The 13,880-nt window shown below is 40.6% G+C and overlaps 1 protein-coding gene across 3 annotated transcripts in view; it reads left to right on the plus strand.

The window, feature by feature from the left end:
• The window catches only part of foxp2 (forkhead box P2), a 112,731-nt gene that overhangs the window by 11,023 nt on the left and 87,828 nt on the right, over positions 1–13,880 (plus strand). The window lies entirely within an intron of this gene.

A 13,880-nucleotide genomic window follows, 5' to 3' on the forward strand; every position in this document is an offset into this window, starting at 1 on the left:
CTAATATTTAGTGCAGTGTCTTTGACGTTGGTCACCGGCCGTGCCAGGTCCACTCCCCTAAGAGTCGTATCTCTAGGAGTCCAGATGCTCTTCTTGCCTTAAACAGATTTGAAAAACACTTCTTAATTTGTCAAACGCTCAGTTATATCTTCAAAGATGAATGCTTACTTTTGCAGCCAGCAGATATTCACTAACTGGCCTGAAAACTCCTTTTAATCATTGAAAAAAAAATCCCAATTGCTGTTCAAAATCTCCAGCAATTAAGTTTCACTTGGCTACTTTAAAGCAACTCCGGTTCAGAGTGAGCAGCCCTCTGCTCACATTTCCAGTCTGAAATTGATTTCTTGTCATAGATCAGAGAGCTCTTGTCATTTCATTTCCAATCCTCAAACGGTTTCTCTCAGCCTGCTAAGTGTCGGCCCGCTCAGTGGGCTAACCTCGCCGGATCTTTACCCCGGCCACTCAGACCCGTTGAGGGGGTAGAGGGAGAAATCAAAAGGACTGCGATGATTCCCAATTGGCAGCCTCCATTGTCAAGCTGATTTGGGATTGGCGCGGGAGGTGAAACTTGAAGGGTAGCGTGGGGGAGGATGAGATCAGGCAAAGCAACCCCCCTTTTTTTATCTTTATCCACCATTAACCCCAGTGCCCCAGTGTGTGGCTCAGATCAGGACCACTGGTCAATCCCCCATTCACGCCACATGGAATATTTTAAAGTTAAGCTCCCTCGCTTAACAAAAACTCTTACTCATCAAAGGTTCGCTCAGTCCCAAGGATCTCCTACCTCTTCTCTATGTTCCACAGTGTTGTCTTCACACTTTTAGCAAAGAACTTCTGCAAGTTCCACAACTTTCCATGTGGGGATTTAATGAGGTTTTTGGGTCTGATAGTGTGAGCAAATTATAGCAAGAGTTGATGGACTGATGACGTTCCGTCCCAAGCTGATCTCGTGATTGAGGGCTGTCCTGTTTTTAAATGGGCCACATTATTTTCATAGGGGAAATGTGTTTCGCCAAACAGTACCATGAAACCATGTGTGACCCATCACGCCGCCAATGTAGAGCATTAGGAATTGATTGCAGATTTCCTACCCTTTCACACAAACATCTGTTATTCTTGTCTAGTTTATCTAGTTTATGGCTGTGGTACCATATTTACCCAGTTATAAGTCTGACGTAGGTTAGTTGCATGAAGAGCACCCCTCCAATAATTTCTTCAAACAAGCGCAGGGTCTCATCTTTCACGTGTTATTCTTTCCACACAACTTAATTGGAGAAATTTAGGGTGCGGAAGCCGGCCTCCGAGCCCCAGATTATTGTGAAATTCAACCTGAGACAGCCGTGACATCAGAGTGGCCTGACACTGGTTTGAACTCACCATTTCAGGTGGGAAGAATTACGAGTGGCTTCACTGGCCCGCTGATCGTGTCCAACCAATCGGTCGCACACAGTCGCACATTCTTCTCCCAAGGTCTAAATGCTGATTGTCCTGACAGATTGAACTGCTGTGTTATCACTAAACTGTCACGCCGCCTCATTTTTCAGGCTTTATGTAAGCCCTTCACACTTCAGTGTTCCACCGGGACGTCGCCGTGACCTCAACTTAAATGTGCACTATTTTTACCTGCTGATGAGTTGGAGTTTGTTCAGATTCTATGCAACGGTATCTGGACTTGCTTTCCAAAAATGCATGTGAAAGACATTTTCTTTCATTCCTGCAATTCCGTTATTTTCTGTAAGTACCGCACAGTCTTCTGTATTTTTTTAAGTGTGATGCAAACCACGTGGTTTTTACTCCAAGATCCAAATCCTTTGTTCGTAATGATCATTTGATCGCAGCCTGAAAAGGGATAAGCACAAGAACAGACTGTGAAACTACTACTTGCTCGGAAGCAGAACGGGCGTGTGTGTGTGTGTGTGTGTGTGTGTGTGTGTGTGTGTGTGTGTGTGTGTGTGTGTGTGTGTGTGTGTGTGTGTGCGTGTGTGTGTGTGTGTGTGTGTGTGTGTGTGTGTGTGTGTGTGTGTGTGTGTGTGTGTGTGTGTGTGTGTGTGTGTGTGTGTGTGTGTGTGTGTGTGTGTGTGTGTGTGTGTGTGTGTGTGGAAACACACAGCGAGCTTGATTCGGGTCATGGAGCTGACAGACAGTGGAATGTGAATGTGTGTATGTTGACAAACTCCACTGCACTCTGAATGGGGTTTGTGATTACACCTCATCATGCTTGCTGCACGGGCCCTGTCCGTGCAAAGCCCCCCTACCTTTCCCCCTCCCACCCATCATTCTCCCTTCTCCCTTACCTCTCTCTCCCCATTTCTCCATCTCTCACTGTAGTGCCTCTTGGGCAATCATGTGGTCACACTACCTGACTCCTTGCTACTCAAGAGTGCAGTTGACAAAAACAGCCCGAGGCCCGTCATGTGGAAAAGATTCAGTCGGCACACTGCATATATTCCAGCCCCCCCCCCCCCCCCCCCACAACTTGCAGCTCCTCAATTTCTCCCCATGTAACCGATGCACACGGGTGTTCCCTCCCGCTGCTCACCTGTGAAGGCAACTGGTCGGCCACGGTGCCCGTGCGCTTTTTAACAGCCAAACTGGGCAAAATCCTCCTGGCTCGCGCACACCAATTGAAATTCGCGCTCACTTTCTTCTTTGTCAGTCCAGGCGAGCTCCTCTCTGTCATGTAACACAAAAGCATGGAGGTCAGTGAGAGCGCTCACTTGTCAATTCGGTGGTCCTGCGCTGTCGAGCTGCTCACCTGTATTTATTGGACGAAACACGCTCTGCACTACTCAGGGGAAACCCTACTCCCTTTCCATTCACTTTCACTTCACATTTTCTTTCCCAGGAATGCACTTTTCCAGTTTGGTGTGTTGTGCCAACTCTTTAGGTCAGATATATACAAACGCGTACAGCCATCCTTTTTTTTTATTGCATTATTGTGCATAATGGCATAGAATGCACAAGTACAGAACAACAAAATTCACTTAACATTTATAACCCATTCAAGAGACATAAAATCAATGACCAACAGAGGAAGATAGAATGGTGAAGTTTGACGGGTCACCAAACAGTGCACAGATTTCTTTAGATGAAAAGGAAAACAAGAAGTAAGAGTTAGAGGAAAAAAAACAATCCCCAACAAGAGGGGCACAGCAGTGGTGCAGTCTTCCTTGGAGACTCCATTTTTTTTCAAAGTAGTCCAGAAAAATGTCCTGTATTAGAAATGGTGACGTGTAAGAAAAATCTGTCGTTTTTCAATAATGAAATGATCATGACTTGATTAAGAGCTATTGTAGTTTATTTTTTATTTTTATTGGTAACACAAGCTGACTGAATTTTAATGTAAAACGTTTTCATCACGAGACAAATATACAGTATAAACAATTATTTAGTCAGCAATAAACAAAAACTGTGAAAATCAGTCATTATTAGAGCTTTGTTTTCGGATGAATCTTAAAATCATTGTCCCCATTCTCGTGTTTCAACTTACTTAAAAAAAAAAGAAGAAGACTCAATTACAACCTGTAGGTTAATGTGTAACTGGCGGCGCCCACCCCGGGGATCAAATCCACACCGTGATAAAGTCTCCAGTGTATGAGTGCAAAGCCCTTCCATTGAGCTAAAAACTCTGGGCCACCATCACAGCTCAAACCCTGAATACATGCTGGACTGGGGCACAGTATGGGATTGGAGAATAAACTTCTGTTAACAACCACATGAATAGGAGACAAAAACTCGAGACTTGACTCCTTGCAGACGTCGATTACATTAAAGTATTAAAGTAAACAATGTTTCAGTAGCTCATTAAATATAACCTACCGCTAGTTGGAATTATAGTTCCTCCACTGGTGGTCAAGAATAGAACAGCTGCAGGTGTACTCTCAATCACTTTATTGAACAACGGAAACTAAACAAGCATGTGCACATATCCTCTCAACTCACAGCGACTAACAATTTAGCCAGTTCACAGTTAGCCAACTCCGCACTCTCATTCGCTAACGACGACGTCCCGCAACAGGCCAGGCCCCACCTTTTTAAAGTCACGCGCAATCACCTAGTACGATGATGTTGATCTTGACTAATTTTCTTATTTCGGACAATTGTTTTCTATTACATTAACGATAAATATCTTGCCTTTAATCTTCAATCAAAATAAAGTTCCCTAACCCGTCTATACCAACGATCTGAAGGTTTCCCAGCCCAATCAGCTGTTTTTTAGACACGTCACACAACAAAAGGCTGGAGTGACAGTGGAAACTGTCGGCAAGGTAAGAGATTTTGCTTTACTGTAAACAAAAACAATTGCCTGAACAAAAGAAACCCGATTCGATTTGACTCACGATTCACATTGATTTTCGATTCAGTTCAGGATTTCATGCAGTACCAATTTAAATTGTATAGTAAAGACATTCTCAGAAATACAAATAGTAGAGGGGAACCAGTTGAGGTGGCTCGGGCATCTGGTTCGGATGCCTCCTGGACGCCTCCCTGGGGAGGTGTTCCGGGCATGTCCTACCGGCAGGAGGCCCCGGGGACGACCCAGGACACGCTGGAGAGACTATGTCTCTCGGCTGTCCTGGGAACGCCTTGGGGTCCCGTCGGATGAGCTGGCTGAAGTGGCTGGGGAGAGGGAAGTCTGGGCTTCCCTGCTAAAGCTGCTGCCCCCGCGACCCGACCCCGGATAAGCGGAAGAAGACGGACGGACGGACGGACGAACGGACGGACGGACAAATAGTAGAAACTACTTGCTCTTACTTTTAGTGTGAAAAAATATGTATGAATATTTGCATGTAAAATGTAATCCAATGCAGTACATTAATCATGTCTGTTTTATTGAACATGACCTGATCAAAACAATAAATAACAATTGAAATTGATTACAACCACAGCACTATGTAAATAAAGTAGCAAAAACACTGGGCTCCTCGGAGTACGTGCTTCCTGCTGCCTCGGACATTTTGCCGTGGTTTCATTTTTTGTAAAATTAATTACCCCGTGACGTGAGAAGGCACATTAATGTGTGTGTGTGTGAGGGGGTGGGGGGGGATATAATTGTTTGTATGTATATATATATATATATATATATATATATATGTGTGTGTATATAGCCCTACCGAAAACCCAACACGCAGGCAGTCAGTCACAGATACAGCGCTTTAGAACAGTTGTGGCCAACTACAGGCCATTTGGCCAATTTGCAATGAACAAACTTTGGACTAATGACATTACGGGAAAAATTTAGATGTGTATTGATAAAACATTATTGTCACAGTTGACTGCTTGTTCTGTATTAAATATAAAACCCATTAAAAATGGGAAAGCGGCACCATCTGGCCCCCATTTTGCCCCTAAAGCAAAGTTTCCTCTGTTTGTATTATTTTGGAATCTTCTGTTCATCTGCGTGCTTTTATTTTGCAGCACTCGCGACCTCTTTGTTACTGCTTCTGTTTAAAGTTGCGCTGCCTCCTAGGCAGTCGCGTTCATCTCATCACCCCACCTGACTGAGCACACACACGAGCATACACTTTTCTCAACGGCTGATTGAAATCTGTGTCGGCGAGTTGCTAATGCTCACTGAAGCATTATATTGTAGATAAAGCAAATAAACGAGCGTACTGTTGCAGGAATCTCTGTAACACACACACACGCCGATGTTTTCTCTTTCACGTTCGAGCATTAAATGAATGGCTGCTGTATATGGAGAGCAAGCCCGAGATGTCTCTGGAATTTCACAACTTAAATGTTTTTTGAGCATCTCTGTAGAAAAGTAACACTTGCATTCAAGGTCTTGCAGTCAAGCGGCCGCTTACAATGGACTACGCCAACGTCATGGTGTTTACTTTTTAGTTTGCCGGCTGCGCTAAAAGCCACAGCTGTCTGTTAAAGTCCATCAACGCAACTTGCCGTTTACCAAGTTCTTTCAAACCCTTTAATTCCCACCGTTTTTGTTCAGAAAGGCTTATTCAGCAGCAAGTCAGCGTATCGGTTCAATTCAAGAGTGTCTGGGTTTGAAAACCAGCATCCGCCGAATTATCCTTTAGTGGGACCCCGCGCCGAGTCGTAGATCCAAAGAAACTCGAGCTGATATTTTCACCTGGCATTATGTAAAGCTGCGCTTCGACCTGTACAGTTAAGTGGTCCAGGTGACATGGTAATACGTTTGCTTTGTACCCGCTGATAAATACTCAAGAGCTTCTTTCCCACTCGGCTGCTTCCCAATGTGTTTGGACAGCCTTTTTTTTATTGTGAAAAAGGGTCATTCAAAACTCCCCTTTGCCTTTTGTCCAATATTTTTGCGGCGGTGATAGTTTTTCCCCATTTATTTAGTGAATAGTCAGCGGGTGAAAAAGAAGAAGAGAGTGTTTTACATTATGGAAATGATGACATGGGCTATAATCTCACACATATTCATCGTGGCAGACATTGGACCTTTGTGATACTTTGTTCCGAGTCCCCTCAATGGACCGTTTGCTTGAATCCTATCTTTTTTTCTTCTTCTTTTTTTAAAGGAATAATGGTGTTTACCATCATGTCATTCAGAAGGGCCACAAAAGAAACCATAGTTATGGGCTACTTTTGTGCTAACCCCTAATTTGTATCCCTTGACTGTCTCAAAACACATTGAATAGCAAAATTCAGAATGATTGATTTAGAAGTTTTTCTGAAAATTGAATGACGGAAATGCTCCCAAAAATGCTTTGCTCGTAACCTACGAGTGTTTAGTATAGGGCTCGAGGCAAGCTTGATGCTATTTATGCTGCATCATCAGGGATGAATTAGGCATAAAACCCTTGCTTCATATCCCTGGGATTTACCTGCAAAAAATTGCTCCTCAAAATTAGTGATAGACCGATATGGTTTTATCAAGGCCGATACCGATACTGATTATTAGTAGTCAAGTAGACTGATAACCGATATTTCAAGCCGATATTCATTTGCAGGAAAGAAAGTATTGGCATCAAAATATAAAAAACAAACAATCTTTTAATTTTAATCAAATATAGAATTGACAGCTTTGTAAAAAAATATATATAATTAATTAATTAATTAATATAAAAATATATGTAACACAAATGCAGGGAGCATCCAGGGTCATCAGCATGTGTCTTTAATCTTAATTAAAAATTCAGCAAGTAAATAGTTCCCTGAAGTTTTCTACTGTAAATTAAGTTTTCAAAAATGTCAACATAATTTCTTATTTTATTTATTTTTATTTAAAAAAATAAAAAGAGTAGGGAGTTCCCAGTGTCAGCATATATATATATATATATTTTTTTTTTTTATAAAGCGGAAATATAAAAAAATCTATTAATTAAAGTTCCCTGTATCTTACTGAGCGACAAATGCATGCGGATGTAGCTAATTTGTTTTTGTTTTTGTCAGGGTTCGTAAAAGTTTTCAAAACATCTTCGCAGAGAGTGAAAAATTGTCTGAATATGTTTCGAAATGTCTTTGCGACAAGTAAAAACTGTCTGTGAACGTTTTAGAAATCCTGATATAAACCCCAAATTTGCCACCTTTGCAAGCATTCACCGCTCAGTAAGAGCTTTATCGGCTTTCAGATTCGTGCCGATATTTGTCAAAATGCCAAATATTGGCACCAATATTAATAATATAAATAATATTTATATTATATATTTATATTTATTTATATATTTATAATGTATAACATAAATAATCGGCCGGCCCGATTATCGGTGTATCCCTAATCAAAATTTGAAATTTCTTCCTCAAATGAAGTATTTAATTATCAATAAAACAAATTAATAAATACTTTGAGCCTTGCTTTACATACAAATACTTGTCATCGGGATACCCACGCGTACCCACAACACAGTAGCATGTCACTGTTGGGTAATTACTAACGGTAAGTAGGGATTAGTATTTTGGATGTTGTTGGTACATTGGCTCTCCGAGTGTATGTTAAACACACCTTTACGTGGATCAGTCACATTCTCACCGGGAGAGAAGGCCGCTCCTTTTTCATATATTTACAGTGCATGTGATCTCATAATGTCAACAGATGCAAATTTGTGCCAAAGAGATTTTCAGTGAAGAAAAAATAAATAAAAGCACGGAAGCCAAGATGTTTGTCTTGCTCGCTTTTACTCCGCCCCCCTCCGAATTGTTTTCCTTTCAAAGTCTTGACAGCATTCGGGATTAGTGCCATAGCTGCTAACAATCATTAGTGTGTTTTCACCATTGTGTCATGCGCTGTTTTCCACCATCAACGCCACCCCCCAACTCCTCATAACTCCTGCACGTCTCCTGTTTTCGTTGGCGAGCCAGAAATGAAAAACAAACGCGGCGACCCCTGGTGAACCCTCCTGACGCACAGTCAGTTAAATGGTTTGTAAGACGTTTAATTAGCAAGCGGTGTTATGGTTATTCATCTCATCATTAGATGTATGATATTAAGTGAATTGGCTCCCCTGAGCCTCCGTGTTTCACAGATCAATAGATTGAGATGAAGCTTGAAGTTGGTGACAGGCTGGGTGGCCACTTCCAACACTTGGCCGTCCCCCGATTAAAACGCACGCATTGTTACTTTGATGCGCTCACTCATTTACTTATGCAATTAGATTCTATACAGGCAATCTACTGTACGTATTAGTGGTGCAACGGATCATCATTGATCTATGGTCGGTTCAAATCAGGCCCCATGGTCCGGATTGCGCACTATCCGCGGATTGATTGGTGGGTGGGGAAAAGAAAAAAATGCACATTCACTGTAATAGCAGCAGAGGAAGTTGAAACTCCTTGTGGATCACGTAAGTTGCATGTATGGGAGCATTTTGGCAACTGGGGGTGAAATAAGTCCTCAAATGAATGATACAGGATTTGTTTTCTGCCTCTCGTCTTCAAAATAAAATACCAAATAATACATTGACAGCAATGCAAATAGCATTAGTAGACTTTTACTTTGAAGTTGGCCCACGTTGTGGCGTGATGGCTAGCTTGACTTCCCTTTTAGATGTTTAGGATTTCATTTAGCATAGTTTTGATTGACAGTAAAGTTAATACCAATATCAACACAACGCTATCCCAAACTCATATTGAATTGCTAATTTAGGATGCTAAGAAAACGCTAATTAATTACGCCATCATTGGATGATATGGCAGCAGTCTCCGATGTAAGTGGCTACTGGCTAGCATGCAGCTAGCTGTTAGCATTACCAACTGGTGCCTTGCTGGTAGTTGGAAATGAGTTTGACAGCTGGTACCTGGCTTACTTGTATTATTTTTTTCTTTTATATATATATATATATATATATATATATATATATATATACATATATATATATATATACACATAAATATAACTTTGTCTTCATTTATTTAAAAAAAAACTGTTTTGCCCATTAAAAAAGAAAAACATTCAACTTAAAATGTCAAACATAGCCGTTTAGATTTTAGGAACACAACTTTAAGGCATTAACACCTTGTTATTTTACACATGGACCAGGTATAATATAAGAATGTTCCTGCCTCATATTGCACAGTTGTGTTCCTAAATCCTAAATGGCTATATTAGACATTTTGTTAAAAATAATAATAATAATAATAATGGGAAAAAGTGTTTTACAAAATAAATAAGGACAAAGTACCATTTATCTTTTTATTTATTTATTTTATTTATTTGATCCGAAAAACAACCCGATCCGTGACTCAAGTCCGTGATGCGATCCGAACCGTGACTTTTGTGATCCGTTGCACCAGTAGTATAGTATATGATTCGTTGCACCAGCATGTACTGTTTATGCCTTTATGCCATTTTTTTGAAACTGATTTATGTCTCTTGGGTTTATTTGGTTGGTGAAAAGACGTGAAACAATAGGCAAGGTTAGGACACCACACGCTTCCCAGCGGCAGAGTGCTAGCGTTGGCACTTTGGGACACTTTGTTGCTCTGGAGTATTGTTTGAAGGCATTGTGGAGATTGCTAATGCAGCGTGTACACCTCGGAGGCCCGCGAGCCCGCAGCTTGATATTGCCCCTATTCCCAATGTGAATACGGTCGAGTGGTGATTGGGGACTTGCTGCACCACCAAGCCGCTATTCACCGCAGCCGGCGCTACTAGCCAGAGTTAATTGTCCATTATCTGCCATTATCTGAGCTCTCTCCCTGGCTCCTGTCTTTTATTCGGTCTCGCTTGTGATTCTCGCCATCACCGCCGTCTCATTCACTCAACGTGGTATCCACCGCTGGCGACCAGAGTTCTAATCATAATGATTCTCTTTGTTCCTTAGTTTCTTCAGCATCATGTACAATTTAAAAAAAATGTGATGAGTTTGCCAGACGTTTCTGATGTAAAAACAAGTAGACATTCATCCATTTTGGTTTATAAAATAACAATTGATGAACGTCCATTAAAGAAACAACTCCGCTTCCCCAGCGTTCCTGCAATTCCACATCAATCGTCTGAGGTGTTTGTGGAATCCTCGGAAATTTCACTTGATGGCACTGTTTTCCTTTTTGCTTCACTGGAGCAACAGGCATGTTTTATGGATGCCCGCCACACACACACAGGCATGTGTGAGTCCTCCACAGTCACAAACGTCCTCATAGTATTAACGGGAGTTACGTTTTTCATATTAAAAATTGTAGAGCAAGTCTTGATTAATAATAGAAATAAAATACTTCATTTATTGATTTATTAAATGTATTATTCACATATATACAGGATACATATACATTTGTCTAAAACATTATTAGTTGATAAATCAGGGACATTCTACCCTTCTACTTCAAATTGACAATACAAAAAATGCACAAACATATATTATGATTCAGTTACTGTTTTGATCTGTCCCATGTCAGAAAATAGGGAGGAGGGGAGGGGGGTGGGGGTGGAGATCGCTCGTTGTTGCAGGCTGCAATGCACGAGCTGCGGGTTTAATTTTTTGTGATCGTCAATGAAAGACATTAATTGTCATGTGTCGCACACCTTTGCACAGACATAGGCTAATCACGATCAACAACTTATTGATTGTCGAATTAATCGAGACCTTGCTTAATTTAAAATTGTCCAAATTTCAGCCTCTCAACAGTAAATATTCCCTACATTTCTGTAGTCCTCTTCCATGAAAGTAGACTGATTTATCATAATGTTGACTCAAATTAAAACATTTGCAAACATCTGCTTTTACTGTGGAAAACAATGATCAACATTATGTTTTCTGAGATGTTTACCAAACCAGTAATTGAATCATAAATAATGTGCTTTACAATCAAACATGTTTTTTTTTTATCTAGATAATTGATTAACGGATTATTAAAATAAGCGTTAGTTGCAGCCTTAATATATACACATATATGGTATAATTAATAAAATATTTTAAGAAATTAAATCCATTTAAAACGGTGGATTTTACTGCTGTTATTCATCCTTTGCTGCTAGGCCTGATGTCATCAGGATGGTCCACTATGAGTGTTTTGTTGCTCACCTTCCTCTCCGTTTACAATAGACAGCTGCCAAATACAATCGTCAGTCGTGCACAAATGCATGTATATGAGATATTTTCACGTTTAAGTGGAAAACATTTTGTTAAAGGGAACCTGTTTTCCTCCATCCGTGACTCTCACTACTCTTGTCTAATGGAGACAGCGTGAGAGCGAGAGAGAGGCTAAAGGATTAAAGTGAGTGTAAATTAGGCTTGGATGGATGCGTTAATAAGTCCTCGGGAAACAAACGAGGAAGAGTTGGTCCGGTAGCCGTGCCAGTAAAGGCGCAATGCATCACAGTGAAAAATACCAGCGCTTGTAATACAACATTAAGCGCATCATAAATAAAAGGTGCGGCGCTCATAATTGAGGCTCTGGCGCGGAGAACCTCGGCTGGAGATGAGAAATGGAAATCTGTGTACTGGTAAATAGATAATCACACAAAAGTAATTGAGGTTTTCAAACCCCAATCTCCACTGCCAGCGTGAGCTCGTTTGCATGTTAATCACGCCGGTGATTTGCCTTCATCACAGGCCAGTCGAAGCGCGCACTTCCATAACCAGCTTTTAATTGCATTTAAAATGTCACAGAGGTGGAACACATGTAATTTAGCCAGGACTGTGTCCAAATTAATGGATGCGGCGATGGACGTTGGATTCTTCATTGGAGATCATCAAGCTACCATTTACAGCATTTGAAATCAACGGAATGAGTTAGAAACTCCATAATAGTTTATTTTATTTTATTACCTGCTGTTGTTTGACATATAATGATGAGAATGATAATTCCCTAATGCAGTTTGGGGCACTCCAGAGAGGGAAAACCTGCAAAACAGGCCTATTTAATTTTTCATTGAGGTGGACCACGAGGAGCAATAAACCGATATCCCTCTTCCCATTTTTTTTCCAGATGCCTTCTGCGCCTCTCTATCTTACCAAAAGCCCTTTCTTGCAGGGGAAAAAAAAAGTTCTGCCGAGACTTACATGAAAGGAAGGAACTGTTGAAATGTTAATTTTACCATCTGCTGTCGAGGCCTGCTACCTTGTGCGTGTTCACCCCTCCCCACTCTGCCTGCTTTAATCCCTCAGTAGTTGTGTTGTGTTTCGTCAACGTGCTGCTATTTTGGCTGTTTGAAGTCACGGGCGAGCATGGCTGCAAAATGCACGGCCGCATGGCGCAGGGTGTCCTAACTGTTTTTCGTTTAGTGTCCCAATGTTCATCTCAATTGTGTATTGTCCAACTTGGGCCGCAAAACTAATAGAAATGTAATTGTGATTTTGGCTTCTTTTGATCTGAATTCATTTACTGCCAGCCCAGTTCAATTCAATTCCAATTTTTATTTGACAGGGATGTGATTCATATAGAACAGAGGTGGCCAAGTTCGGTCCTCGAGAGCCACTATCCAGCCTGTTTTCCATGTCTCCCTCTTTCAGTGCAGCTGAATCCAATGATCAGCTCATCATTAAACTTTGCAGAAGCATGATAACGATCCTGATCATGGATCAAGTGTGTTAGTGGAGAGAAACATGGAAAACAGGCTGAATGGTGGCTCTTGAGGACCAAACTTGGCCACCCCTGTTATAGAGATTATAGCTAATGTTAATTAATTAATTATCAACTCCGGTGTCCAGTTGGGCCCTTCCACAACATTGCAGTACAACATAAAACGTGAAATATACATAAGTTAAAAAGGCATAAGAAACCATACCCCAACATTTTTTTTTTAAATGATCAATGACGTCTATAGCTGTCTATGGCAGTAAATGCGCTACAAACAATATAATCAAAGAAAAACAATTAATGTGATGTTTTAAACTGTTTAATGAGACCCCACTTGGAGTTTACTGTAAAAATAAAACACACACACACACACAAAAAAATACTTGCATAATATATAAATATAAGACATACTTTGTTTTTAAAACATCACTAGTGCTAACGCTAAAGTCAATGTAAAATACAATTGACATGCTAGCAGGAAACTATAAACAGACTCCAAAAGTGATGTTCCTTCTAATAACGTATACACACACACGCACGCATGCACACATTTATTGTTTTTTTATTGACATTATTTTAGTATAATATTATTTTACTACGTTACAAATTTATTTTGTGGTTATTCTTTCATGTCATATTTAAAGTTGAGTTTTCAAGACTTTACTACAGAAATACTACATGGAATACAAAAATTAAGAGTCTTGAATTTCACATGATATTTATAGTCATTTTGTGCTTGACAAATAGAAATCAGTGTAGGTGCAGGGATCAATTGGCATGAGGCTATGATGGTAATTTGGAGTAGTCTTGGTAGTTGAATACATTATGAAGTCAATGAATTATTAGATATTTTTTTCCATAATCGCCCAGCCCAAGCGTTCAGCTCTCCTTGGGGGAGCCGTTTAGTCCAGTTTGGATTGTAATCAGTCGTTTAC

This window comes from Vanacampus margaritifer, chromosome 15 (genome assembly GCF_051991255.1).
Source record: "Vanacampus margaritifer isolate UIUO_Vmar chromosome 15, RoL_Vmar_1.0, whole genome shotgun sequence".
Classification (NCBI taxonomy): domain Eukaryota; kingdom Metazoa; phylum Chordata; class Actinopteri; order Syngnathiformes; family Syngnathidae; genus Vanacampus; species Vanacampus margaritifer.